This window comes from Vicugna pacos, chromosome 13 (assembly GCF_048564905.1).
Source record: "Vicugna pacos chromosome 13, VicPac4, whole genome shotgun sequence".
Lineage (NCBI taxonomy): Eukaryota > Metazoa > Chordata > Mammalia > Artiodactyla > Camelidae > Vicugna > Vicugna pacos.
Window position 1 is genome coordinate 10,740,220 of NC_132999.1, and position 27,493 is coordinate 10,767,712.

General features: G+C 36.8%; 1 protein-coding gene across 3 annotated transcripts in view; it reads left to right on the forward strand.

The window, feature by feature from the left end:
• The first annotated feature begins 9,434 nt into the window (after positions 1-9,434).
• The window catches only part of USP33 (ubiquitin specific peptidase 33), a 53,916-nt gene continuing 35,857 nt past the window's right edge, over positions 9,435-27,493 (forward strand). The window contains exon 1 of one of the 3 annotated variants that reach the window (XM_072974181.1): positions 9,435-9,629. The gene's annotated coding sequence lies outside the window, so the exon portion shown is untranslated. The remainder of the gene's footprint in view (positions 9,630-27,493) is intronic. The other 2 variants (XM_072974183.1, XM_072974182.1) reach the window with 2 other exon arrangements.

Genomic DNA, 27,493 nt, shown 5'->3' on the forward strand with positions numbered 1-27,493 from the left:
CTTCCGGGGTCAGGAGTGGGAAGGTGGAGAGAAAGTGGCGGGGGCCTCCTGGCCTTACTGCGTGAGGGTCTACGTGTGAAGCAGCTCCCGCCATTTTTGTTAAGGGCAGAGCCTCCCGCCTTGCGGAATGGATACGAAATATCGAAAGGCAGAATTGCAATTCTTTAATAGCGCTGTCAAGAGCTAATATCGTAGTTTGTAACCTGCCAATCTGATGAAAATTATGGAGGCTTTCCTTCCATATGTCACTTAAATATATTGTTAAAAGAAAACAAGCTCATACATTATTAAAAGAAAAAAATACATATAATATATAGAACACAAGGTTAGATGCCCCAAACCAATCCATGGATCCCAGATTAAGATCTTATACTACAAAAAAAAAAAAAAAAAACTACTACAGACCCTCAGCCCCTAAATGAATTAATGCTGAGGCATTCCAATCTGCTATTAATGATGAAGTTATTATTGATTTCAATTCCTCGTTTGCTTTTCTCCATGGTTCCCACTGAATTAGGCTGCCAAAGACTAGGTCAAAGAATATGTTCAACTATGAGGGTTTAGGCAAGATATTCACAGTTCTGAGATTCTGTCTAATACATAGCAATCTAATGGGGAGAGGGAGACAACAAAACAGTATGCTGTTTCTATGTGCAGTCCTGAGCCAAAACATTTTGTTAGAACTGCTGATTTTAAAACTCCAATTTCTGAGCATATTTGTGGTGAAAAGCCACAGTAATTTTGTAAGGAAGGCTAAAACACGAGGGCAAATGTTACTATTCCTATCTAAGGAACAAGAATGAACAATCCTTTCTGTTAATTTTTAAAATTCCCATTTAGTCAAATGAAAAACAGAGAAAATGGTAATTCCAATGTGTGATGTACCAGATGAATAATAACTAAAAATGCACAGACTGAGTTCTATGTGAAAATATTTTACACTTATAAAGTAAATGGTGCTCTTGACACTTGAAGAACTTGGAATTTGTAAGGCTACGTTTGTTTGTTGCTCCATCTCCTCTCTGCTGCCTCCTCCCTATTTCCCACAACTTTCAAACATTCAGCCTAATGGGAAGAACAGTAATAATGATAACTTGAAGCAACTTTCCTATGAACACTATCTCCTTTAATTCCACAATAACCATTACACACTGGGTATGGATTTTACTCTATAACAGGAGAGTAAGAAATATCATATTATGTTTTTTAAATCAGTGTAATTTTCTCCAAGCCTCCCTTCTCCTGTGTTACCAAAATATTCAATCTTAATCATTATTGGGTATATCAGGCAGGGTTCTGTTAGCTAGAAGCAAAAGAAAACAGAACAAACAGTAGCTTAAACCATAGGATAAGGTGGTCCACATGGATGTTAGCAACAAATAGACACAGTCTCATATTTGAACTTGATGTCTTATGCCATCCTGACCCAAGGGAAAAAATGGGGCTTGGATTAATTCTAAAGATCTGTCCCTCTCCCAGATAACCAAAGTCAACAAGTAATGCTCACCAAATCAGGGCTTGAAATTCATGGAATAATATTAGTTATTAGCGCTGTTCAAATATTGAAGTAGTTGCTATATCATCCATTAATGAATTTGGGGATCCTATGTGCATAGAACTGAAACAGTACTGTGGAGTCAGAATGCCAATAGTTTGAATTCTTTCTCTGACACTTACTAGATGCGTGGTCTTACGTAAGGTACTTACCCTCATTATGCCTCAGTTTCCTCATTAGGATGTTGAGAAGGTAAATGTAATAATACTTGTAAAGCACTAAGATTCTTAGGTAAATTTTTAACTTGGGTTACTTGTACCTCCATGGGATTCAAGGATAAAACTCTATTGCCATGTAATTAATTTCCTTTGTAATATTTTCTTTTATACATATGGAAACATTACTTTGAGAAAGGAGTCTGTTTACCTTACCAGAATGCCAAAAGGACCCATCATTGACATCAAAAAATGGTTGATAACACCCCTGGGCACATATTTCTAATGTATGTAGCATATTTAGTGGGATTTTTCCATGTCTTTTGGCAAAATTCCGAAGCTGAGAAAAGTAGATGCCAAGTGGCCTCAGCATTCTAAAAAAGGATGCTAAATCATCCAAACAGGGCATGCTAGGAGAAGGCAGCAACCCTTAGTAACACTTAGTCCTCAAGTACCTCCAGGGAATGATATGGCAGAATTGATCAAAAAATATTGGAGAATGGAAATGCCTATGAGACAATTTTCTGGAGTGCTGTGCATTTTTCCTTCTCCTCCCTGAAGAGTGCTTGCTTCATCCATCCTACTCCCATCTTGAGCCAAGTGAAAAAGCTTTAAGAAACTCAGACAACTTGACCTCTGTGGCCTGTAGTTTATGTCACCTGGAAAAATCTAAAGGCAATAGACTATCCAAGGAGGACTTTGATAGCAGAGTAGAGGGAGGGCTGCAGTGGAAGTGGCCTGTACTGGCAAACTTGCAAGAAAAGTTTTCCTATGTATCTGTGAATGCCATATAAGGTAGCTAGGCTTGAATTATCTTAAAAGGTTGTATCTTGAAACCAGGAGCTAAGTGGACCATCTAAATCGTTAGCCACAGAAATTTTTTTTGAAGTATTAAGAAATGAAACAGTAAGAAGTCCCCTGTGAGTAGTAGGGAGGGGCAGTTACCAAAAAATTCCAGAAGAGACCTATAAGAGCCAGCACCTTGGAGTGGGTCACATGCAGAAAGCACCAAAGTCAGATTTAACCCAACTGATTAGGTATATCTGATATTTTATTTCAGATATTTAGGATTATCACTCTAGCTAAGACAACATGTGGCCAATGTACTTCCTGAATTATTGGTGAAAACAGTGCTTATCAAGTGACAACTTTCAGCCTGACCAAAGTCTAGCATTTTGACAGTTAAAAACAATTACATTAGCTAAGTAAATGAATTCTTTTAGGTGATTCATATATCCAATTACCTTTGTCATTAACTGCTGAAACCTGGCAGAGTCCCCAGAAATAGTTCAGGGCCTCCTTTTAAACCTACACAATGCCATAAGGCATATGCTGGCCATTGTATCTTTGTTTTTATCACGCAGGCAAAAGCGTTTGACAAGACTCCTCTAAAAGTCAGAGCTAAGCCAATCAAGGCATCTAGAACTCAGAGAATTGTTCTAGATGCTAATTTAGAACATCTTCTCTAAACACATCCAAATACTGCCGATTCAGTTCCTGAAAATATTAAACGTAGAGTTACCACATGACTCAGCAATTCTACATCCAAGAGAAATGAGAACATACATCCATGTAAAAACTTGTATATGAATGTGCGTAGTAGCATTATTCATTATAGCTAAAAAATGAAAGCAACCCAAATGTCTATCTATGGATGAATGGATAAATGAAATTGGTATATCCATATAACGAAATAGTATTTGTCCATAAAAAGGAATGAAGTACTGATACATGCTACAACATGGTTGGATCTTGAAAACATGCTAAGTAAAGAAGGCAGTCATAAAGCACTGCATATCCTATGATTCCATTTATATGAAACATCCAAAATAGGCAAATCTATAAAGTATATATCATCGTCGTCCCGGGAGGGAAGGGTTGAGGGGACATGCAGGTTATTCCTAAAAGGTGTGGGACTTCTTTAGGGGGTGGCAAAATGTTCTAAACTTAGATTGTGGTGCTGGTTGTGCACTGTGTGAATATACTAAAAATTATTCATTTGTATACTCTAAATGTGTGAATTGTATAGTATGTGAATTATATCTCAATAAGGCTGTTACCCCTCAATAAGGCTGTTATTATTGCCACTTCTTAGGTCAAAAAAAATCGAGGCTTAGAGAGATTATGAAAATGTTAAAACTAGAGATCTGAAGCCAGAGAATGATCCAGAGCAGGCTCTTCCCCGCGCTGCCTCTGTAGTTATCAAAATGTTGAGCTGCTCCAGTAAGACGCATGCATTCTGTTGGGAGGTATTTACATCAAAATGTAAAATACATAATAAACCACACAAGTGTTTTTCTAGTAAAAGCTTAGGTAAATCAGTTTATTCTAAAGTTACTTTAGCATAAAGTACAATAAAATTAAAATTAAACCCCAAGGAAACAAGAATTCTTACTGTGTACATTTTGTACATTTAGAACTCATGGCACTTCAAGTCTAGAAAACCATGTGCTATTTATAAAATGAATAAACGAAAAAGACTATATTTGCTGTTTATATATTTAAATGATGAACATTTTGAAAAGTATAAGATAATTACTTTCTCCCCAAGTTAGAAAAGACACCGTATTTCTTTCACATTTCATATCTATTCACCTTTTTCAGTAGCAGATTTGTTGATTTGTCCATTTCCTATATGTGTCCTGTACTTTTAAATGCTAGAAATACTAGGATGAGTAAGAAAAATCCCTGCCTGTAGTTTGATTCAGGAGACTGAAACATGAAAAAGGTATTGCAATGTATAATAATGATATTACCCTGTATAATTTATAATCAACAGAATAATATCACTAAGGAGTGTGCCATAGGAGGAAGGAAGGGCCCTCATGGCCTGATTAAGTTAAAGAAAGCTTCTCCTAGGAGGTGACTCTTGAGAGATGAGAAAGAGGGCGGCGGTAGGAGGATATAGCTCAAGTGGTAGAGCACATACTTAACAAGCACAAGATCCTGGATCCAATCCCCAGTACCTCCTCTAAAAATAAGTAAACAAGTAAAACTAATTACCTCTCCTCCCAAAAGAAAACTTGAAAAACAAAAAAAGAAAGAGGGCAGCAGTTACGTATACGTCAGTGGTATAGTGTATGTTTAGCATGCATGAAGTCCTGGGTTCAATCTCTGGTACTTCCATTAAAAAAAAAAAAGTAAAGGAAAAGGACAAAAGGCATTCTACAAGCTAGACTTCTTTAATTTATGATGGGAGAGGCACAAGCAAATGCTATGCCTTTCAGGAGAACGGGGTGTAGATTAGAATAGCTGGAAGGCAGGGTGCTTCATTAGGTGTAACAAAAGATGACACAAGAGGAGTGAATCTGGGTCATGCTAAAGCTAAGGGGGACTGGGATTAGGGAAGCAGGTGCCTAGAGCACATAGTTTGAAAAGATAGTCTCTGGTTCAGATAAGAAAGATCCTTAGGTATTAAACCCAATAAGCCCATTTGGGGGGATTTTTTTTTTTAATTAGGAACTCTGCTCGTAGAACTATAAGATGGCAAATTTAAGACGTGAGTGGTAAAGAGATCATGAGGGAGTCCTAGGAATGTTTGAGTCCCTTATTCTAGCTATCCTTCCCTGGATTCCATGAGCCAGTAAATCCCATTTTGCCTAAGAGCATCCCAACTGGTATGCCCTAGCTAACAGATTTGCTTCAGGTGGCTGACAGGTATGCCCGGATAATGATCCCTGCTGGAAACTTCTACAAGCATGTGGGTCTGCTGATCTCAGTGTATTATTATTTTCTGAATGATCTGATCTGATAGCTTGAAAAAAGCTTGAGAAGCATCAGCCTAAAACAGAGCTATAACTCTCAACTGGGGGAGATTTTTCCCTCCCCGGGGACATTTGTTAACATACAGAGTCACTTTTGTTTGCTGCCACTAGGAGGAGGTGTACTGGCATCTAGTGGATAAAGGCCGTGAATGCTGCTAAACATCCCACAATGCGCAGGAACCATACCCTGTAACAAAGAATTCTCCAGTCCAAGATGTCAATAGTGTCCTTCTTAGAAATTCTGAGCTAGAGTAACCCAAACCCTTACTAAGATTGAACAGATGATAACTGAGATTCTTGGTGGAGGCCCCAAAAGTCAGTGCCAAATAACTCCATATCCAAATCAAGGTACCACTGTGGAGGGTGGGAAGGTAGGTACTTCCGCCTCATCTCAAGCCAAGTCTGCAGGCTTCGAGAAGACCATTTGGAAAAGATGATATATGATCTCTGGCATCTTCGAGAGACAAGAATTGATAACTGAGTCACATGTAAAAGTCCTAAGTTAAGAGGCAGAGCCTGCCTCCAAGCAGAAGATGCACACGGCTGATTGGGAACAGCCCACACTACTGTGCAGGATAAAAAGTGCTTTATGTGGATCAAGTGAGGACCTCATGTAGGAGAGCTGGACTGGGTCAGCCTGAGAGAGGCTGCCCCATAGGACTGCCTGCATGGGTGAAATGATCCCAACCAAGGCATGGATCCCTGGAAACCAGGGGACCAAGGTGTATGTCATAAGATAAACCAGAAGATTCATTGCTAAGCTAAGAGACTGGAAATAAGGTTACCCTAGTCATACGTCTACAAAGGCACTCCACGAGAGACAGTGTCACCTTTAGACCTCAGCTACACCCAGAGGACACTGGCACCAGGCTAAAACTATTCTAGTCAAAAAGGAGCTCTTCTAACTGTAATTGTCTTCTCCAACCCTGGAGGGGCCCCAAATGAAAAGCCAGCCAGGGAGAAGGTAGACAAAGCCAGGGGTTGAGTGGAAAGGGAATGGCAGAGAATTTGTGAACTGTATGAATCTGGGGTTTTGACATTGCACTACACAGGATTTTTTAATGCCAGGTAAAAAAGATCATTTACTTGTTATTAGAAAATGACTGGAGAACTTTTTAGTTACTTGAGGGAACCAGAAAAGCTAAAGGCTTTGGCTAAGATTTTGTCCAAGGTATTTGTCCAAGGTATAGAGAGGGATCCTCAGATATTCAGGGACAATAATGAGAGAGAATAAAATAGGTTTCTGCTTTCCCCATACCAAGTCCTGCTTGCTCACCAAATTAGGAACCACAGTTTAATTTATAACTAAAAACATATTATAAAGCCTCAGTTTAAATCAGGGTTTCTCATCAGGGGCACTAATGATGTTTTGGACTCTTCTGTCATATTAATGCACAGAAATGTGGCTCTTTCTTCCTCCAGTCCTCCTCAGGGATATTGCCAAACATCCACCAGGGGGCTAATATTCACTGCCCCCATTTAAGAACCAACAAATACTTGAATCCTTCAATGCTTATGAAAACACTGAGGTGAATAGTGGTACTTTAAACAAGGAATATCCAGGTAGGGATTAGGTGAATAAGGGATAGGAGTTGGGAGAATCTGGCCAAAGAGTATCTGACAAAGGGAACAGCGTTTGCAAAGGCTAACTCAGTTTCAAGCATGTGAGCATCGAAATGTATGTTCTGTGCTTTGTTATTTTTGCCCTACTCAGTTGCAAAAATGAGAAGGTATTTGTTTTGATATTCATTCTCTCCCCTCCCCTCCCCCATTTGGAAAGCCTTCACTACCTGGCCTGATGCACAACTCCAGGGCCTACAGTTCACATCGTATTTGACACAAATGGCATCTCTAGAGTCCCGTAACAGAATCAGTGTGATTCAGCTGGGTGTCCACACTATGGAATGTATAATCTCTCCTCTCTGAAAGGAGAGTCGATAGATTGATTTCTCAATGATAGCATCTTTCCTTACAGCCTGTTGTTGAGATACTGTATGAAGAAAAGCTTGAAGGGATAAGAATTCTAGATGAAGGGATAAAAGGATAATTGTAACTACCCATGGATTGGTAGTTACAGGGAGGGTGGGACTCCATGAAAGTTAAAAGTGGGAGAAAGAGTGCACTGTCAGAGTATATTTGCTTCACTTATAAGGACTGATCGACAGCAAAGACTTGACCTGGTGCCCACGAGAGGCACTTGCCTGCTGTCATCTAGGCAATGAGCCACACCTGCCTTGAACAGTCACATCATTTGTCTTTCCTGTGCCCTAGGACCCCAGAAGGACAGGTAAGCCAAAGAGGATCTTGGTTACCAAGCAGGTTGGTAGGATTGAGCCACATTTGCTCAAACTCTGCAATAACAGAACATATCTCATACATTTTCAATGCAGGAGTTTCTGGAGTAATGACTATTGCCTTTTGTCTATTTAGATGTCTAATCGATTCATGGAAATACATATATACACATATTTATATATGAGCTCTTTATTAGTTATGCATATTCCAAATATATTCTCACATTTGCTGGCTTGATTTTTCATCTCTTAATGTCATCTTTTCATGCAGAGATGAGTTTTTATAGGTGACACAATTTTTGCAGCAATATTGCTTAATAATGGAAACAGTTTCAAACCTCCTTTTTCAAAAAGCTCTCTTCATTACACAAGTTTCTTTCAAAAAGCAGTTCTCACTGGTTTTTGAAACATCACTTTTACTTTGAGGCCATAGGTTATATGTATATACTAAAAAATTTTTTTTATAGTTAGCATATTGCTGATAGCCACTTGCTGTCACAATCAAGGTCAGAAAATTTAGAACACTTGTCCTTTTCAAATAAACCTATAAAACTCTCCTTCAAGTCAGATGGTACTTTGCTACAAGACATTAGGGAAGAAATGATTTTCATGATCATTCTCTTATCTCTGTAAGAGGAGTATAAATATTTTAAAACATTTAGACATTTGATTCTTTAAAAATAAAAACTAACCACATTGTTGACATCCTGTAGCATGTAAACTGCAATGTTTTGAAATATGCCGATGCTCGGTAAATCCAGGATAGGTGACCATTTGTGGTGCAAACTGAGGCCTTGGTGTCAATGTCAATTCTTACATAGGATGTTGGCAGAGGTTCATTTCTTCCATTTTTACTATACCAAAAGAACAAGAAGCTGTCATATTTTCTATTTGTTTGTGATCAGGATTGAGCACCTTACATAACACTGTGTACATGCTCCCATTTGGGAGACCAAAAAGTTAGAAGTAAACAGACATGCTGAAACTGGCAATTTTAACAATTAATTTATATTAATTTAACTTTTTATTGTTTGCACATCAATAAACTGAACTGATTTTTAACAGATCCCTAAATTAGAAGGCAGATCTCTTCCAATACTCTAGTCACTAAGTAAATACTAAGGTTTTAATAAATATTTGATTTGATCTCAATTTTGTCTTGAGGGAAAATGGGAGATTTTTATTTTTACTCTGCAGATGTGGTAAAGGAAACACATTGACTTTCACAGAATCTAGGTCCTAAGATGTTGGGAGAAGAAAGAGGAAAGGAAGGAAAAAGTGTTGAATTGAGATTAATAGTCTAATATTTCTTTGCACAAGGTCAGAAACCTGAGGCCCTTCAGTGGGGAGCCTCAAGGTAATTCTGTAATGCATCGAGACAAGAGCTGCTAATGGTCGTAGAATGACTGTGAAAGAAGGGGAGAATAGGTGTAAAAACGAAAAGTGCCCCAAATCTAAAACTGCTCCGCCTCTAAACGGTCCCGGTCCCCGTACCACTAGCTACTTTGGAAGTCCCAGCGGTGAGAGCAGGCCTGGGTCTCCGCACCTGGACCCGGCCGCCGCGGCCACGCCCCAGGGGCGGGGCGGTCTCTCCCAACAGCCCCGCCCCTCCCCGCCCTCCCACGACGCCCGAGACGCCCGCGGCAGCCGCGGAAACACCGGAAGGAGCGGCGGCGGCTGCGGGAAGTGGCCGGCTCGGGAGGCGGGGACCCCGCGGGCTGAGCTGCGGTGCCGTTTTCCGGCGCTCCAGACGCGACGCCGCCCCTCTCCTGGGTCAGGAGAGGAAAAGAGGAGCTTGTGGCGGTGCGGCCGCAGGCCATCGTTGGCCGCGCTGGCGGGGCCCGTGGGGAAGGCCGTGGAGGTGAGTGCGACGCTGCTGGGAGGGGCGCGGGGCCGAAGGGCGCCTTGCCTGCGGCGGGGGCGGGTCTCCGCTCTCGCTCTCGCTCTTGTCCCGCACGCCGGGGCTCTGACTGCTGTAGCGGCCTCTTTTTCTTGGGGGGGGGGGTGAGTGCGCGGGCGGATAGAAGGCCTAGGCTGTTCCAGTACTCAGCGCTGCGGGGATGAACTGGTGGCCGCTCCGGTAGGGGTCGGCGGAGGACGCAAGTCAGTCGCGGATTTGAGGAAGGGGACCCAGGGGGTGCTCCCCTGGGAAGCGGGAGGTAGGAGGGGGTGAGGCGAGTCCCTGAAAGGGGCTCCGCTCCTTTCCTTGGTCTCCCCATTCCGGCTTGCCATACCCCCACGGTTGGCGCAGACGACTGAAAACCCCGCAGCGCGGTGGCTCCCGGGTTGTGTTTTCGCTTTGCGGCGCAGTTAGGGGATCGAACTCATTCTTGCATTCTCAGGCGCCCCGTTATTCATTGTTGTCAGCGGGGAAACCTAGGTGTCATCGTCGCTAGAATTGTCTTCTGACGAATATTTGATCCTGACTGTTTCTGAGGTTACCCCTTACGGTCTGTCCATCTGCAGCTTTTGTTTGAATCCATTTCCATGGTGTGTGGTTTCCCAGACCTTTCTTCTTACATATTTACCTACTACTAAACGCCCTTCATTTGAATATTTACTGTGTGCAAGTTGAGCTGTTGGTTGGCTCTAGATGTTTTGCACTCAAGTATTTTTAGGATTTACCTTCTCATATAATCAGTATTAGACCGGGAAAACTGGGCTAGAGGGGAATGTACTAGCAGGAGCATAGCCTCTAAAGTGACGCCAAATTTTTACCACAAGCATCTCTAGACTTACTACTTAACAGATGTATAGAATTTTTTTAGTTTAATCAGATTGCATTTCCTTTAAGGAAAACCTGTTCCAAAAATTAATGAGGCTGTCCTAGTTCCGTTTCTGGTTTGGGCAACTGATCATCTGGAAAGGTCTGACCAAATCAGATAATAGGCTATTTGATTTGAACGTCATACAAATATTGTTTGTCTTCATGCTATTAATATAAACATGTGGAAAATTAGGAATCTTATTGAAAGACAATGCTGATTTTAAGAAAAAGTGATAATAATAGTCACGCTATGCCGAGAAGCTTTATGCTATTTAATTTACTTTGACAGAATTAAAAAAAAGGACCGTACAAAAATATTCCTAGCATAAAATATTTGACCTCCTGCTGTATGCAAGAGGGAGGATCTGCTTAAGATTGCTTCTTATTTTTGGTCTGGTTTATTGCCAGCTTTTACTTTTTTGTTTTTTGTGAGCTCTTTATAACCTGCCAATAAGTGAATGGCAACAGTGAAGTTTAATGGCATTCGAGTGTAGTAAATAGATGATTTTAATCATTTGAAATTCAGAATTAAGGCGATAATTCTTACATTTATGTATTGCTGTTAGAATTTTCAACGACCTTTCACATATACAATCTTATTTGATCTTCATGCCAATCCTCTGAGTTAGGAAAGCCAAGAAATAGTCTTTTCCCATGACAGAAGCATTGCGAGATTGTGTAAGGATCAGAATTTCCCTGAAGCCTGAAATAATCTTACTGAAGTAACCTTTGATATAAATTGGAATTCAGCTAGATATTGGAGCACTGTGAACTATTACGTGTGATAGGCTGTGGACCCTTTGCAGGAGAATGAAGTACATAAATGGCAAGAGATTTTTGGTGAGAAATGTGAAATGTCATTTCTGAAAAACAAAGGAATAAGTAACAGCTTTTTTTAGTGTGGTTTTTTAAACTTTAAAAGGTAAAGTCTACATGTGATTTCAGGAGCATTTTGATAAGTAGCACAGTTCCAAAGAGTCTGATAAGTACAGTTGGTTTGTCTATAAAAAGGAGCATGCATTTTGTGCAATATAGTATATATTGTATATTGTGTATATACTATATTGTATATATATATCAAGAGAACTAATATATAAGAAAATTCATATAGCAAAATAAATATTCCTCTCAAAAGTTACTTTAGAAGGCTAAGTAGGTCAGTATCTGTGAGTCTACCAGAGAAAGCCCTTTGGAAAATAAAAGAATGGAACATGGCTTTTGCCCTCTAACAACTTGGAGTCAGGCTTGTGGTCAGGTAGGGTAGTTTTTTTTACACAACTGCAATAAAATGTCTTATGAATATTATAATCGGGAATTTAGGTGAGGGAAGCATTACTGGTGACTGGGTCCTGGCAGAGATGGTATTTGAGATGAGGGAACTTTGCAAGGTTTTCAACAGGGGAATATTGGAGGACATTTCTAAAATGAACAGATGATTGTGTTCTTGGAAAGCTACAAGTTACATTTGAGAAAAGATCAGTAGAACAATTTGGTGATAATAAGTTATGGTTCATATGTTAGTTAATGGGAGATGGAAAAAAGAAATTATGAAAGACTTCATTGAAAATGTTTCACCGGAAGTGATCCACATGAATGCAGAATGAGCTGTAACTGGCAAAGATTGAGACCAAGAGAACAGTTGGGCAGCTTTAGGTTAAGCTAGGTCTTGATAGAGTCACTTTTGTGGCCCTTGTAGTTTCTCTGAAGTGCTGTCTTGAAAGCAGACCTTGAGATAACGTGGCTGCAGGTGAGATGCCAGGAAGCACAAGTGAGAGAGTGGGCAAAGAGTCAAGGAAAGGAAAAAAGGCCAATGGATGGGCACCTAGGAGCTTAATCCTGTGGAGATTTTTGTAGAACTGTCTCCAAATTGCCCTAGCAAATGAAGGGAAGCTGAGGGGTTTTTCCACCTAACCCCAGTCCTCACTGATTGAGATTGTCCTTGAAACGCCTTGGGCACTTCCTCTTCCTGTAGCTAGGGTTGGGCAAGCTCCTGATAGGCTGGAGAACTTGAGAAGCAGAGACTTGGTTGAGGTGGAAAGGTGTCAGGATACTACCTGTACCACCTGCAGGGTGAGCTGAAGAGGTGGGGGGGCCAGATGTCAACTGTGTCAGTTAATAGGCATTCTCATTAAATAATCCAGAGGTGAAATAAAAGCCTCAGTTTAGGTGGAGACCTAGAAGAAAAGTGAATTGAGTGAAAGGGATGGAATAAAGAAGCAAGCAGGCGAATTTGGTAATTGAGAGAATATAGAAAGTGAGGAGGGACTGTAAAATGGTGTTGAGGTTTGAGAGTTAGATAACTTGTTATTGAGGAGAGTTGACAGAGGTCACTGACATTCGAATTAGTTACTTCAGGAGAATAAAGGAACTACAGGGTGTTGAAGAGTGTTGATAAAGTGGGTGTAGTTGACCAGTCATTCAAAATGGAAAGTAGTGTGGAGATTTGAACAGTACTGCCACTCCCACTAGACTTACAGTGTCTGGCTCATACTTTATTTTGCCTTGTTAAATTAGTCTCTATATTCCTAGGGCCTAACACAGTCCTGAAATATGGCAGTATGGTGAAAATATGAGACTGAATGTGATGTAAAGTAAGACCATTTCCTATAATTTTTAACTATTTATAAAATCCTGAGGGAGGAATTTACAGTATTATTAGTAGAGGCATTATTTAGATGAATAAATTTGGATACTTTTTTATAGTCAACAATATTCTGGTAAAGAAAAAAAGACAAAATTTCTTGGAGTGGTTCTCATTTGAATATGGTGGTTACATTTATTTTTCCATGATTCTACATGTTTTACTTAAGTAGTTTTAATGATTGTCCCGTAATGTTCTGTTAATTTAATTACCTCTCCATTCTTGCTCTGAAGTGACTTAGGGTGAAAATTACCATCAGCTGGTTTGAGCCTCTATTGGAACTCTATTATATTCGTTAATTCTTGTTCTCCCTCTCCGCCTCCCTGCCCCTCCCCTTAGTGTCTGTCACAGTTATTTCAACTAGATAAGACTACAGTTGACTATACTTTGCCATTATCGGACAGATTATTTTTTCTTTATAGGAAATGCTAATTAATGTTTACACATCTCAATGGGAGTTTATTTAGAGTGAGCCTTCCAAGTGGAAGCTGTTCTTTTGGATGATTTATTGTGGCAGTGCTACGAATAGATTCTAGATCAGATAGATTGCAGGTAGAGAAATCAGGAGATTATATAGTTCTCTTAATAGACTTAATGACACTCTCATTAATTAGACTGTTAAGGGTCTAAAGGACATGTTTTCTAGGAAGAGGGAAAATGGAAGCTTAGTACTAAATTTATTTTTCTGTGTTATGGTTTGAATGAAAATTAAGAATAATTAGGGGAGGATTTATAGGACTGTGAGATCTGTGTGAAGATTTGGAAAAAATATTTGTTTAAAGGACAAGAAACACAGTTCTTTTAGCGCAGCAGACTTCATAAATTAAATGTCTCCCTGGCCTTCTGCTGTCTAAACATCAGTGCTTTCAATTTTTCCTTATAATAGTTAACATTTATTGAGTGCTTATTGTCATTCTGCTTTAAGCACTTTATGTATGTTAACATATATATGTTATGTAAACCTCCCCCCTACCCAAACTCCATGACATAGATATTTGTCATTATCTCAGCTTTATAGATGAGGGAATTTAGGCACAGAGAAGAAACTTAATTCTGGTCACAAACCTAGGACACAGTGGAGCTTGGATTTGAACTCAGGTGGCCTTGCTCCCGAAACTTTACTCTTAGCCACAGTGTTGTCTTTATCAGAAGATACAGTTTTCAGTTTAAGACTGTCTGTGGAAGGCATTCTTATTCTGTAGTTTTAGTATTCTTCATAAATAAAATATTCAAGATATAATCTACTTAGTTAATCAGTACAATAAGACTGGCATTTTTTATTCTGAAACCTATCCCATTGATAAATTGAGTAATAATTGCAGTTGTTTTATGCATCTTCTAGCATCTAGAATCTAAATACCTGAAACTCTTTTTTTGGCCTTTCTTTAGACAGTAGATTTGTTTAATCCCAATATATAGCATATTACACCCATCCTTGTTAATTTTAGCTCACTTTTCTAAGTAAATTATTTTTCTTTAAAAACTTATTTTTATGATTTTATAGTTAGATTTCACTAGCCTGCCTTATGTGTCTTTATCCAATTTGGTTAAAAATATTGAACAGTTCTTCTAACTGCTAGTACAGACTTTCTTATGGATTCATATTAATTTTCTGTTTAATAAATTAGCTACCAGTTCTGACATAAATTTTTTCTCAGTCACTTGAATTTGATTCTTTAGATATCTTTACTTTTTGAAATAGACTAGATAGTGTAGTGTGGGCAGTTTTTCAATATTAAAAGGTTCTTAGGTTACCAACTGTGTCTTGATGTATAACGAATATTAATAACACTGGTCTCTATGCTTTTTCAGTATTAAAATTTGACTGTCTGTTAGTCTGTTATTAGGATGACGGTCAGAATTTGGGGCCTGAAACTTGGATACAGCTAAAGTATCCCACCACCCCTCTACCCCGCCCCCTTAAAAGTAGTATCTTCAGAAGCAGTTTTGAATCTACAGATGGGCAGTTGAGCCTCCCCAAATCTGTACATCATGCAACATGAATGCAATTGTTTCAACCCAGAAAAATTTTCAGTTGTTATTACCATCATTATGGCTGAGGAAATTTCAAATAGTCTAGATAGGTAGATAGAGAAAAAAGTTGCCTGATAAAAGATTGCAAAGGTAAGGACAAATTGAGGTGAAATTATGGAAAGCCTTAATTTTCATGCAAAGTTTGAATTGTTTTGTGCTCCCTAGTAATTCCCAACCTGTGATTCACAGGCTTTTAGAGGAGTCTCACAGTTTTGTGGGAGCTACTTCTGTAGACTGAACAAATAGCATTTTCATCTATAACTATTATTATTATTATGTTTTTACTGCTTTCATGTTGCCTCTTTTTTCTAATATCCTGAACCTACCTCCTGTGAACAGACTTTCAGACCAGAATGGAAACATGTATGCCTTCTTTGTTTTGGTGTACACTTTGAGAGGAAATTCAAGTAGCTAAAGGCTACTGTTGTCTTATCCTCCTATATTTGAATGCCCTTCTCCCAATAAATATCAAAGGAAGGAATAAAAGAATGATCCTGTTACCATAGTGAATTAACTGAGTAAAGCTAGGTAACTGGAATTTTACAGGCCTTCTATTTTGATGTGTTGTGTTTAATTATAGGGAATGCAAATAGCCCTAGTACAAATTGTTAGTTTTTGTTTATATGCATTATTTCTCATTACGTTGTTTGAATACCAGAAAATTAATAGCAGAACAGAGAGGGCTGATTTGAGTCTTTCCCTAGTCCGCCTTTCTTCTTTGCTCTGAGGACGTAACCTTCAAGGCTGTATTTTTCTGCTTTTACAATGGATGTTTACATCCAGATACAATGTGCTGTTAAGCATGTTTTACATTTTAATTTTAGTGGTATCACAGAGTATGTATGTATCTTTATGCCTCTTTTTCCCACTTAACATTATGTCCTTTAGATCTATCCACATTCATAAATTATCCATCTAGTTCATGAAGTTACACTGTCTATAGTATTCAGTTGTGAATATACTGTTTATATATTCATTCTTCTGTGGATGGGCTTAAAAATATTTTAAAATCAAAGGTGAAATTGTATGCTGTCTAGAAAGTATTAAGAAGGAGAGCATTCCACTGGCAAACATTGGTATTTAGAGGACAATGTATAATTTAAATAATTTCATTATTAAGTAAATAAAACTAAGAGAATTCAATACCTGTATTTAGGGATTAAGAAAATAAAACCAAAACCAAGTAGGACATGGGGATTAAAGATAAAACTGTAATTAATGGAATTGGAAACAACAAAACAAAAATAATGGAAAGAATAAATCCCAAAGCTGGTTCTTTACAAGGACCAATGAACTAGATAAACCTCATATAGAAGGGGGAAAAATGACATAAAAATATGCAATGTTAGAAATGAGAAAGGAAACATCATAGATACCCAGCTATAGGAGAGACTAATGCAATCTTAGGCAAACGTTCTTAAGAATATTACATACTATGGCATGATGCCAAAGTTGAAAATCAAGATAAATGGATAATTTACAGTAAAATGTGTATAAATTAGTAAAATCGACCCAAGAAGTAAAAGAAACTTGAATTGACCAATTCCCACTTAAGAATCTTTCCTTGAAAGAGGCAGCACAGATAGTTTCACAGCTGACTTTCGTTTACTTTATGAACACCATTATATATATATATATATATATATATATATATATATATATATATATATATATATATTTTTAAACCTATGGTATAGAAGATGTAAAGCTATTGATGTTTTCTGTGAAGCGCACACACACTTTTATCCCTGATTAAAGTGCTGCCAAAAAAGGTCAGTCTCACTTATACCTAGAAACGCAGAATTTCTAAATACAATATTAGCCAGTAGAATCTAGATGTGAAGCAATGGACTAATAGTACATTTTGACCCAATAGGATATATATATTACATCAATGCAAGGATCATAGTATCAAATCTGTTATGATAATAGATACCAACAAATGAAACAAGGAGTAAAGTAAGCCATCAGTAGCTGCTGAAAAGACATTAAATAGAGTTCATTATGACTATTTCTAATTAATATAATATTGTAAATCAGCTATACTTCAATTAAAAAAGAGGCCATTTGTAATTTTTAAAATGTGGTAAATTAAGACTACAAGACAATTGTAGCAAATAACCTAAATGGCAGAACCGTCAATAGAAGAACCCTGACATGATGCTTGCAATCACCTTTATATTCAAGATTGCCTTTAGAGATTCTAATAAATGTGTTAAAACAGTAAAATTAAATAACTGGTATTAATATTGGAATATAAAAGATAAAACTATCAAATTTTCTAGAGTATTTAGAGTCTAGCCAAGGAAACTGAAAAGGAACAGTGAAGGAGGTATGTCTTACAGTTATCAAAATATTCTATATAGAATATGTAGTCTCTGAATCAGATTAATATGGTATGGGCATAGACAGAGTGGTAGAACAAAATAGAATTCGGAAATGTATTATGTGTAAATTTAATAAAGGGTAAAGATAGTATTAAAATTCAGCGGGAAATGGGTAGATTATATAACAGATGGTGCTGCTACAAATGTCTGCCCATCTGGAAAAAAATGAAATTGGATTCCTGTCTTAAGATAAACTCTAGATTAAAGCCCTGTAAAAAGAAAAACTAAGGTTATTCAGCTTTAGCTCTGTAAATTAGGGTGAAGGAAGCCTTAAAGATGAGAAACTTAGAAGCTCTTATGAAGTAAGGTGTGTTTGATTTTATAAAAATTAAAACCTTTAATGATAAAGCATACTGTAAGAAAGTTAATAGTATTGCCACTAAGACAGGCATAGAGACCAATGTATAGAGACCAAAAATAATATGGTCACATATGCGGTCAATTTTTTTTAAAAATCCATTTTTAGCTTTACTGAGGTATAATTGACAGAAATTGTATATATTTAAGTTGTACAGTGTGATGGTTTCATTACATACATTGTGAAGCAATCATCACGGTCAACCTAATTAGCATTACTTCACATAGTTACCTTTATTTTTGTTTTTTGTCATTCCCCTCATCCCTTCCCCTCTGGCAAATACCTGTTTGTTCTCTGTGTCTATGAGTCTTTTTCTGTTTTGTTATGCTCATTTGTTTTCTTTTTAGAGTCTATGTATACGTATAATCATACAGTATTTGTCTTTTTCATGCTGGCTTATTTCACTTAGCATAGACCCTCTAGGTCCATCCATGTTGTTGCAAATGGCAAGATTTCATTCTTTTTTATGGCTGAGTAATAGTCCCCCCCACCTCTCTCTCCCTATATATATACACACACACATGCGTGCGTGCACACACGCGTGCACACACACTCCATCTTTATCCATCCATCTTTTGATGGACGTTTAGGTTGCCTCCATATTTTTGCTATTGTAGATAATACTGCATTGAATGTAGGGGTGCATTATATATGTTTTTGAATTAGTGTTTTTGTTTTCTTAAGAAAAATACCTAAAAATGGAACTGCTGGATCATATGACAGTTGTATTTTTAATTTTTTGAGGAATTTGCATGCTGTTTTCTATAGTGGCTGGACCAGTTTACATTCCCACCAACAGTGCATGAGAGTTTCTTTTTCTCCACATCCTCGCCAACACTTGTTGTTTTTTTGATAACAGCCATTCTCAGGTGTGAAGTGATACTTTATTGGGTTTTGATTTATGTTTACCTGATGATTAGAGATGTTGAGCATCTTTTCATGTGTCTACTGGCCATCTGTATATCTTCTTTGGAAAATGCCTATTCAAAATACCAATTTTTAAAATCAGATTTTTGGGTTTTTTGGGGTTTCTTTGATGTTGGGTTGTATGAGTTCTTTATATATTTTGGATGTTAACCTTTTATTGAATATGTCATTTGCAAATATCTTTTCCCATTCAGTAGACTGACTTTTCATTTTGTTGATAGTTTCCTTTGCCATGCAAAAGCTTTTTAGTTTGACATACTCCCATTTGTTTATTTTTGCTTTTGTTTCCATTGCCTAAGGAGATAATAATCAAAAAAATATTGCTAAGGCCAGAGTCAAAGGGCATATTCCCTGTGTTTTCTTCTTGGCATTTTATGGTTTTTAGGTCTTACACTTAAGTGTGTAATCCATTTTGATTTTATTTTTGTGTGTGGTATGACAAAGTCCAGTTTGATTATTTTGCATGTGCCTGTCCAATTTACCCAGCACCATTTATTGAAGAGACTGTCATTCCCTCATTGTATGTTTTTGTCTCCTTTGTCATAGATTTGCTGACTGTATATGTATATATGGGTTTATTTTTTCACCTTCTCTTCTTTCCATTGACCTTTGTGCCTGTTTTTGTGCCCCTATGATACTGTTTTGATTACTGTTGCTCTGTAGTATAGCTTGAAATCAGAGGGCATGATACCTCAAGCTTTGTTCTTTCTCAAGATTATTTTGGCTATTTGGAGTCTTTGTGTTTCCATATAAATTTTTAAATTATTTCTGTGAAAAATGCCTTTAGTATTTTCATAGAGATTGCATTGAATATGTAAATTTCCTTGGGTAATATGGTTATTCTAACAATATTCTTCCAATCTATGAGTATGGTATAGCTTTCCATTTATTTGAGTCATCTTCAGTTTTTTTTTTTTTTTTTTCATCATCTTATTACAGTTTTGTGAGTACAAGTCTTTTACTTCCTTGGTTAGATTTATTGTTATGTTTTTATGCCATTGTAAATAGGATTGTCTTCTTAATTTCTCTTTCTTATAGTTTATTATTAGTGTATAGAAACACAACAGGTTTCTGTATGTTAATTTTGTATCCTGCAACATTACTGGATTAATTTATTCTAATAGTTTTTTAGTGATGTCTTTAGAAATTTTTTATATTGTGTGTATCTGTGATAGTTTTACTCCTTCTTTTCCAATTTGAATACCTTTCATTTCTTTTTCTTGTCTGATTGCTGAAGCTAGGACTTTCAATTTCTAGGTTGAATAAAAGTAGTGAGAGTTGATATCCTTACCTTGTTGCTGATCTTAAAGGAAATACTTTCAAATTTTCACCATTGAGTGTGATGTTAGCTATGGGTTTATTATATATGGGCTTTATTATGTTGAGGTATGGCCCCTTAATACCCACTTTGTTGAGAGCTTTTATCATAAATGGATGTTGAATTTTGTCAAAGGCTTTTTTCTGCATATATTGAGATAAGTGTACTATTTTTATTCTTTGACGTGTTAATGTGATAGATCACATCGACTGAGTTGTAGATATTGAACCATCCTTGCATTCCTGGGATAACACCTATTTCATCATGGTGTATGATCCATTTAATGTATTGTTGAATTCGGTTTGCTAAAAATTTTGTTGAGATTTTTGTGTCTGTTTTGCGTCAGTGATATGAGCCTGTGAAATTGTCTTTTTTTGTGGTTTCTTTATATGATTTTGGTATAGGTGATGCTGGCCTTGTAGAATGAATTTCTAAGGATTCCTTCCTCTTCAATTTTTTGGAATAGTTTGAGAAGGATAGATATTAACTCTTTTCTAAATTTGGTAGAATTCTTCTGTGAAGCCTGGACTTCTTTAGGGGGGAAGCTTTTTGTTTTTCTTTTTCTTTTAATTACTGATTTAGTTTCATTACTGGTGATCAACAAGTTCATATTTTTTATTTCTTCCTGATTCAATCTTGGGAGATTGTAGGTTTCTAGGAATTTATCCATTTCATCTAGGTTGTCCAATTTATTGGTGTATAACTGTTTGCATTAATTTCCTCTGATCCATTGTATTCTGTAGTGTCAGTTATAGCTTCTCCTTTTTCATTTCTCATATTTATTTGGGTACTCTCTTTTTCTTGATGAGTCTGGCTGAAGGTTTATCAATTTTGTCTCTCTTTTCAAAGAACTAGTTCTAAGTTTCATTAATCTTTTCATTGTTTAGTTTCGTTTCATTTATTTCTGCCCTGTTGTTTATGATTTTTTCCTTCTACTAACTGGATTTTGCCTGTTCTTATTCTAGTTCCTTTGGATGTAAGCTTAGGTTGTTTATTTGAGATTTTTTTTTTCTTTCCTGTGGTACGCTTATATTACTGTAAGTTACCTTTTAGAACTGCTTTCACTGCATCCCACAAATTTTGGATTGTTATAGTTCCATTTTAATTTGTGTCCAGGTATTTTTTTATTTCTTCTTAGATTTCTTCAGTAACTCATTGATTGCTTTATAATATATTGCTTAGCCTCCTTGTGTTTATGTTTTTTCTACTTTTTTCTTGTAGTTGATTTCTCATCTCAAACCGTTGTGGCTGGAAAAGATGCTTGATATGATTTGAGTTTTCTTAAATTTATTGAGATTTGTTTTGTGGCCTAGCATGTGATCTATCCTGGAGAATATTCCATGTACACTTGAAAAGAATATGTATTCTGCTTTTGGATGGAATATTCTATGTATATTTATTAAGTCCATCTGATCTAAGGTATTCATTGAAGGCCATTTCTCCCTTATTGATACTCTGTCTGGGTGATCTGTCCATTGACATTAGTAGGATGTTTATAAAGTCCCCTACTATTATTGTGTTAATGTCAGTTTCTTTTTTATGTTTATTAATATTTGCTTTATGTGTGTATGTTTTCCTATGTTGTGCGTGTGTATATTTAAAATTGTTGTATTTTCTTTGTGGATTAATCACTTTATCATTATGTAATGTCCTTTTTTGTCTCTTGTTATAGTTTTTGTTTTAAAGTGTGTTTTGTCTGATATGTGTATTACTCCAGGGTTTTTTTTTTTTCATTTCCATTTGTATAGAATACCTTTTTCCATCTCCCCACTTTTCATCTGTCTTTTTAGATCTGAAGTGAATCTGTTGTAGGCTGCATATATATGGGTCTTATTTTTGTATCCATTCAGCTACTCTATGTCTTTTGATTGGAGCATTTAGTCCATTTACATTTAAAGTAGTTATTGCTAGATATGTGCTTATTATCATTTTGTTAATTGTTTGGGGTTGTTTTTATAGTTTGTTTTTGTTCCTTCTTTTGCTGTCTTGTAATTTGATAACTATCTTTAGTATTATGTTTGTATTACTTTCCCTTTTTTGCTGTGTATGTATTATAGTTTTTTGGCTTGTGGTTACTATAAGGTTTATATATGACAATCTGTATATGTACATGTTTGTTTTAAGTTGCAGATTTCTTAAGCTCGGCACATTCAAACAACCCTATATCTTTATTCTCCCTGCCCCGCCAAGACACTTCTTTTGACATCTTTTATATTTTTGTTTTGCATATCCTTTTTTGTGGATTTGGACTTTACTACTTTTCTCTTTTAACCTTCATAGTAGTGTTATAAGTGATCTACTATGTTTACTGTATATTTGCTTTTACTGATGAGATTTTTTACTTTCACGATTTTTCATATTTCTACTTGTGGCCTTTTTCCACCTAGAGAAGTGCCTTTAACATTTCTTGTAAGGCCAGCTTAGTGGTGCTGAACTCTTAGCTTTTGCTTGTCTATAAAACTCTTGACCTCTCCTTTGAATCTGAATGATAACCTTGCCAGGTGGAATAGGTTAGTTGAAGATTTTTTCTTTTTATCATATTAAATATATCATTATATATATGCCTCTCCTTTATGGCCTGCAAAATTTCTGTTGAAAAGTCTGCTGATAGTTTTATGGGAGTTTATGTTGTATATAACTAGTTGCCTTCTTCTTACTACTTTTAAGATTGTCTCTTCTTAATTTTTTTTAATTAAAAAAAGTTTAAATTTTATTTTGTTTTTAAATTTTTTAAAAGGTTATTTTTAATTTTTTTGTTTTAATGTGTTTTACAGTGTGTCTTGGTGTGGACGTCTTTGTGTTGATCTTATTTGAAACTCTCTATGCTTCTTGGACCTGAATGTTTCCTTTCCTAGGTTAAAAATATTTTCAGCTATATGTATTCAAATACACTCTCTCTCTTCTTCTGGGAACCCTATAATGCTGATGTTAGTATGTTTGATGTTGTTTTAGAAGTCTTAAATTGTCCTTATTTAAGAAAATTGTTTTTACTTTTGTTGTTCATCTTGGATGGTTTCCATGCTCTGTTTTCCAGTTTGCTGATCCATTCTTCTGTATCATCTAATCTACTGTTGATCCCTTCTAGTGTATTTTTCATTTCATTTATTGTATTCTTCAGCTCTGATTGGTTCTTTTTACTTTCTAACTCTTTGTTAAGCTTCACTCTGTGTTCATCCATTTTACTTTGTTGAGCAGCTTTATAATCATTATCTTGAACCCTTTATGAGGTAGATTACTTATTTTCACTTCCCTTAGTTCTTTTGAGTTGTTTTTTTTTTTTTTTTTGGAATATAATCCTCTCTTTCCTCTTTTTGACTGGTTTTGTTTTTATTTCTATGCATTAGGTTGGTCAGTTACATTTCCTGACCTTGGTGAAGAGGTCTTATGTAAGAGATGTCTTATGGGGCCCAGCAGCCCAGTCCCCTCTGGTCATCAGAGCTATCTGCATTAGGGGTTGTCACTTACGTGGGCTGTGTGCAGCCTTCTGTTGTGTCATGGCTGACTACTGTAGGTGTGCTGGTGGGTGGGGGATTGGGCTGGCCTCTGGCCTGGTTGGCTGCCAGGTCCTGCGTCTTGTGGAGGTTGCCAGTCACTGGTGGGCAGGTCCAGGTCCTGGCATGGTTGGCTGCAGGGTCTGGGGTTTCCCAGGGCTGATGCTGATTGGCTGGTGGCAGGTAGGGACCCCTCAGCTCTAATAACCTAGAAGGAGGACTCAAAATGGCTTTGTCAGCACTAGTGTCCTCATGATAGAATGAGCTCCCCCAAATGACTACCACCACGTGTCTGACCCAAGGGGAGTCCCAGTTGCCTCCTGCCTCTCCAGAATGCTCTCCAAGATCAGCAAGTTGGTCTGATCCAGGCTCCTTTCAAATTAATGCCTTTGTGCTAAGTCTTGAGGCATGTGAAATTTTGCATGTGCCCTTTAAATGTGGAATTTTGTTTTCTACAGATCTCCAACTCTCCCATACTCGAGTCTTGCTGGCCTTCAAAGCTAGATGTTCTGGGGGCTCATCTTCCTTGGGCAAAACCCTCAGGCTGGGGAGCCCAGTGTAGAGCTCAGACCCTCACTATTGGGGAGAACCTCTGCAGTTGTGGTTATTTTCCTGTTTGTGGGCTGCCTACCCAGGTGTGTGGGTCTTGACTATACTGCATCTGTGCTCCACTTATCCATCTTGTGATTCCTTCTTTATATCTTTAGCTCTAGAAAATCTTTTCTACTAGTCTTTAGGTCATTCTCATGAATAGTTGCTCTGTGTATAGTTGTAATTTTGGTGTGCCTATGGGAGGAGGTGAGCTCAGGATCTGCCTACTTCACCATCTTATTAAAGTAACACCTGGTCAAGTATTTTATTTTGTTTGTTTGTTTATTTTTAAACTGGCATGGCTTTATTAATAATATCAAACAAAATTGACTTTCAAAAGAATGTCTCCTTAATGTCTCCCATTTTTCTCCTGAACCCATTTCAATCAGGTTTTTGTGGACAGTATATTACAGAATCAGCTTGGACAAGGTTATCAATGACTCTCATTGGTATTTTGATATTTTCCAGTCAGAAGGAAAGAAGAGGGGCCGAAGAAGGCTGGGGAGGGGAAGTCTGAGACCTCAGTGTAGTCTAGCCAAGTTTGGGCCAGGCCAGTGGGAGTTCAGGTGTTTTTTGATGAGAGTGCCAAGACCTGTCAATGGGGAAAAAAGTCTTTTCAAGAACGAGTATTAGGCAACTGTGTATCTGTATGCAAAAATATGACATTGGACCCTTACCTTATACCACATACGAAAATTGACTTTAGTAGATCAAAGGCCTGAACATAAGAACTAAAAGTCTTATAAGAAGGCAAAGAGGGAAACTTTATGACATTGGATTTGGCAGTGAATTCTTGGATATGACACTAAAAACACAGGCCACAAAAGTAAATAGATTTGGTCTATATCAAATTAAAAACTTATGTGCATCAAAGGACACAGTCAATAGAGTGAAAAGGTCACCTTTGGAATGGGCGAAAATATTAGCCAGTTATATATCTGATAAGGAGTTAAATATCTAGAGTACATAAAGGACTCCTACAACTCAACAAAAAAGAAACAACCCAACTTAAAAAAAATAGAGAAAATATTTTGAATAGACATTTCTCCAAAGAAGGCATTTAAGTAAATGACTAACAAGCACCTGAAAAGATGCTTAACACTACTAACTGAAGAAGTGCAGATCAAAACCACAGTGACATATCACCTCACAAGTATTAGGATGGCTACTGTCAAAAAAGCCAGAAAATAACAGAAAAATAAGTATTGATGAGGAAAGATGTGAAGAAATTTCAACCCTCATGCACTGAAATGCAAATGTAAAACGATATAGCTACTATGGTTGGCAGTATATATATATACATACATATATATATATACACACACATATATATATACACACACACACACACATATATGTATAGGTGGTGGTTCCTAAAAAAATTTAAAGTAGAATTATTGCATGATCCAGCAATTTCACTTATGGATATCTATCCAAAAGAATTGAAAGCAGGGACCTGAACGAATAGTTGTACAGCCATGTTCACAGCAGCATTATTCACAATAGCCAAAAGATAGAAGCAACTCAAATATCCAGTGATGGATGAATGGATAAAGAAAATAACGGTGTACACATACAATCAGATGTTATTCAACCTGGAAAAGGAAGGAAATTCTGGCATATACTGTAAAAATCAGTGAACTTTGAGGACATTATGCTAAGTAAAATAAGTAAATTACCAAAAGAATACTGTATTATTCCACTTGGGAAGTACCCTGACCGGTCAGATTCATAGTGACAGAAAGTAAAATGGTGGTTGCCAGTGGCTGGTGAGAGGGGGAATGGGAAGTTACTGTTGAATGGCTGTAGAATTTCACTTTTGCAAGATGAAATGTATTCCAGAGATTGGTTGCCCAACGGTGTGAGTGTACTTAATGCTACTCAACTGTACATTTAAAGACGGTTAGGGTGATAAACTAATGTGTGTGTCATTAAAGTAAAAAATTAAAAATATAATAAATAAATACTAAGTTTGAAAAAGTGATTACAGTATGAGAAACAGGATTCTTTTTATAAGAAAAGGCTGTTGACCCAGTTGTGAGAAGGACAAAGATTTTAAAAAATCAGGTAATGAAATAGCAAATCTAGGAGGCCCAAAAGATTCATGAAAAGACATTCAGTTTCACAGGTTGTCCAGGTAATGCAAATTAAGAGTCTCATACTCTACCAACTGAGCTAGCCAGGCGTGTTAAGGCAATGCAAATTAGAGTACTAGTGAAATATAGCAGTATGCTCATCAAGTGACAGAAGTAAAAAAAAAAAAAAAAAAAAAAAACCTATTGCCAGTGGAGAAAATGATATTGCTGTGCAGAAAATGGTATTCCCTTATATTATTAGTGGAAATGTTGTTATAGCATTTTTGGAAAGTAATCTTGAAAAATCTATTTTTATAAACTGTCCCATTTAATATAAATATAATGGCCCATGCATTATGTTTACATGGGTTTATTTGTTTTTGTTTTTAACCTTAAAAGGTAAATTTTTTTACATGGATTTATTTGTGTATGATTTATATGAACATGAAAAAATACTGAAGCATACATACAAGTTTTATAGCGCAAGTATGCTGATGATAACTTCTTTCAGCTTTTGCCTAAAGAAGTCTTTATTTCGCCTTTGTTTTCCTACATTTGGGATTCCTGGTTGACAGTGTTCCTTCAGTAAACTGTAAAGATGTTGCTCCAGTCTTCTGGTTTGCATTGTTTCTAGTATACATCGGGTCTTTTGGGGCTGCTTGTAAGATGTCCTTTTTATAACTGGTTTTAAGCAACTTGTTTGATATGCCATGGTATAATTGTTCTTATATCATACTTTGAGTTTGTTTGTATTGCTTCAATTTGAAGGATTTTAGTTTTCATCAAATTTGGACTTCCATTTAGCTAAGTGATGCTCTTTTTTAATTCAGTCTTTGTGATTCAATTTGAATAGTTTCCTTTTTCTGTGTCTTCAAGTGCATCATTCTTTTGTATTGTTTTCTCTACTGTTAATTTCATCCACCGTATTTTTCAGCTCAGATTTTTTTTTTTAACATTAGAAACTTGATTTGGGTCATTTTTTCTTCCATGTCTCTCCTTAAAATGTGTATTCTTTATCCTATCATTTGTGTTGTTTTTGGGTCTCTTTTTTTCCCTCCTCACTGTGGGTGAGGTTTTCCTTCTTTGTATGTCTTATAATTTTGAATTGGATTCCAGAAGTTTGTATTTTTATCATC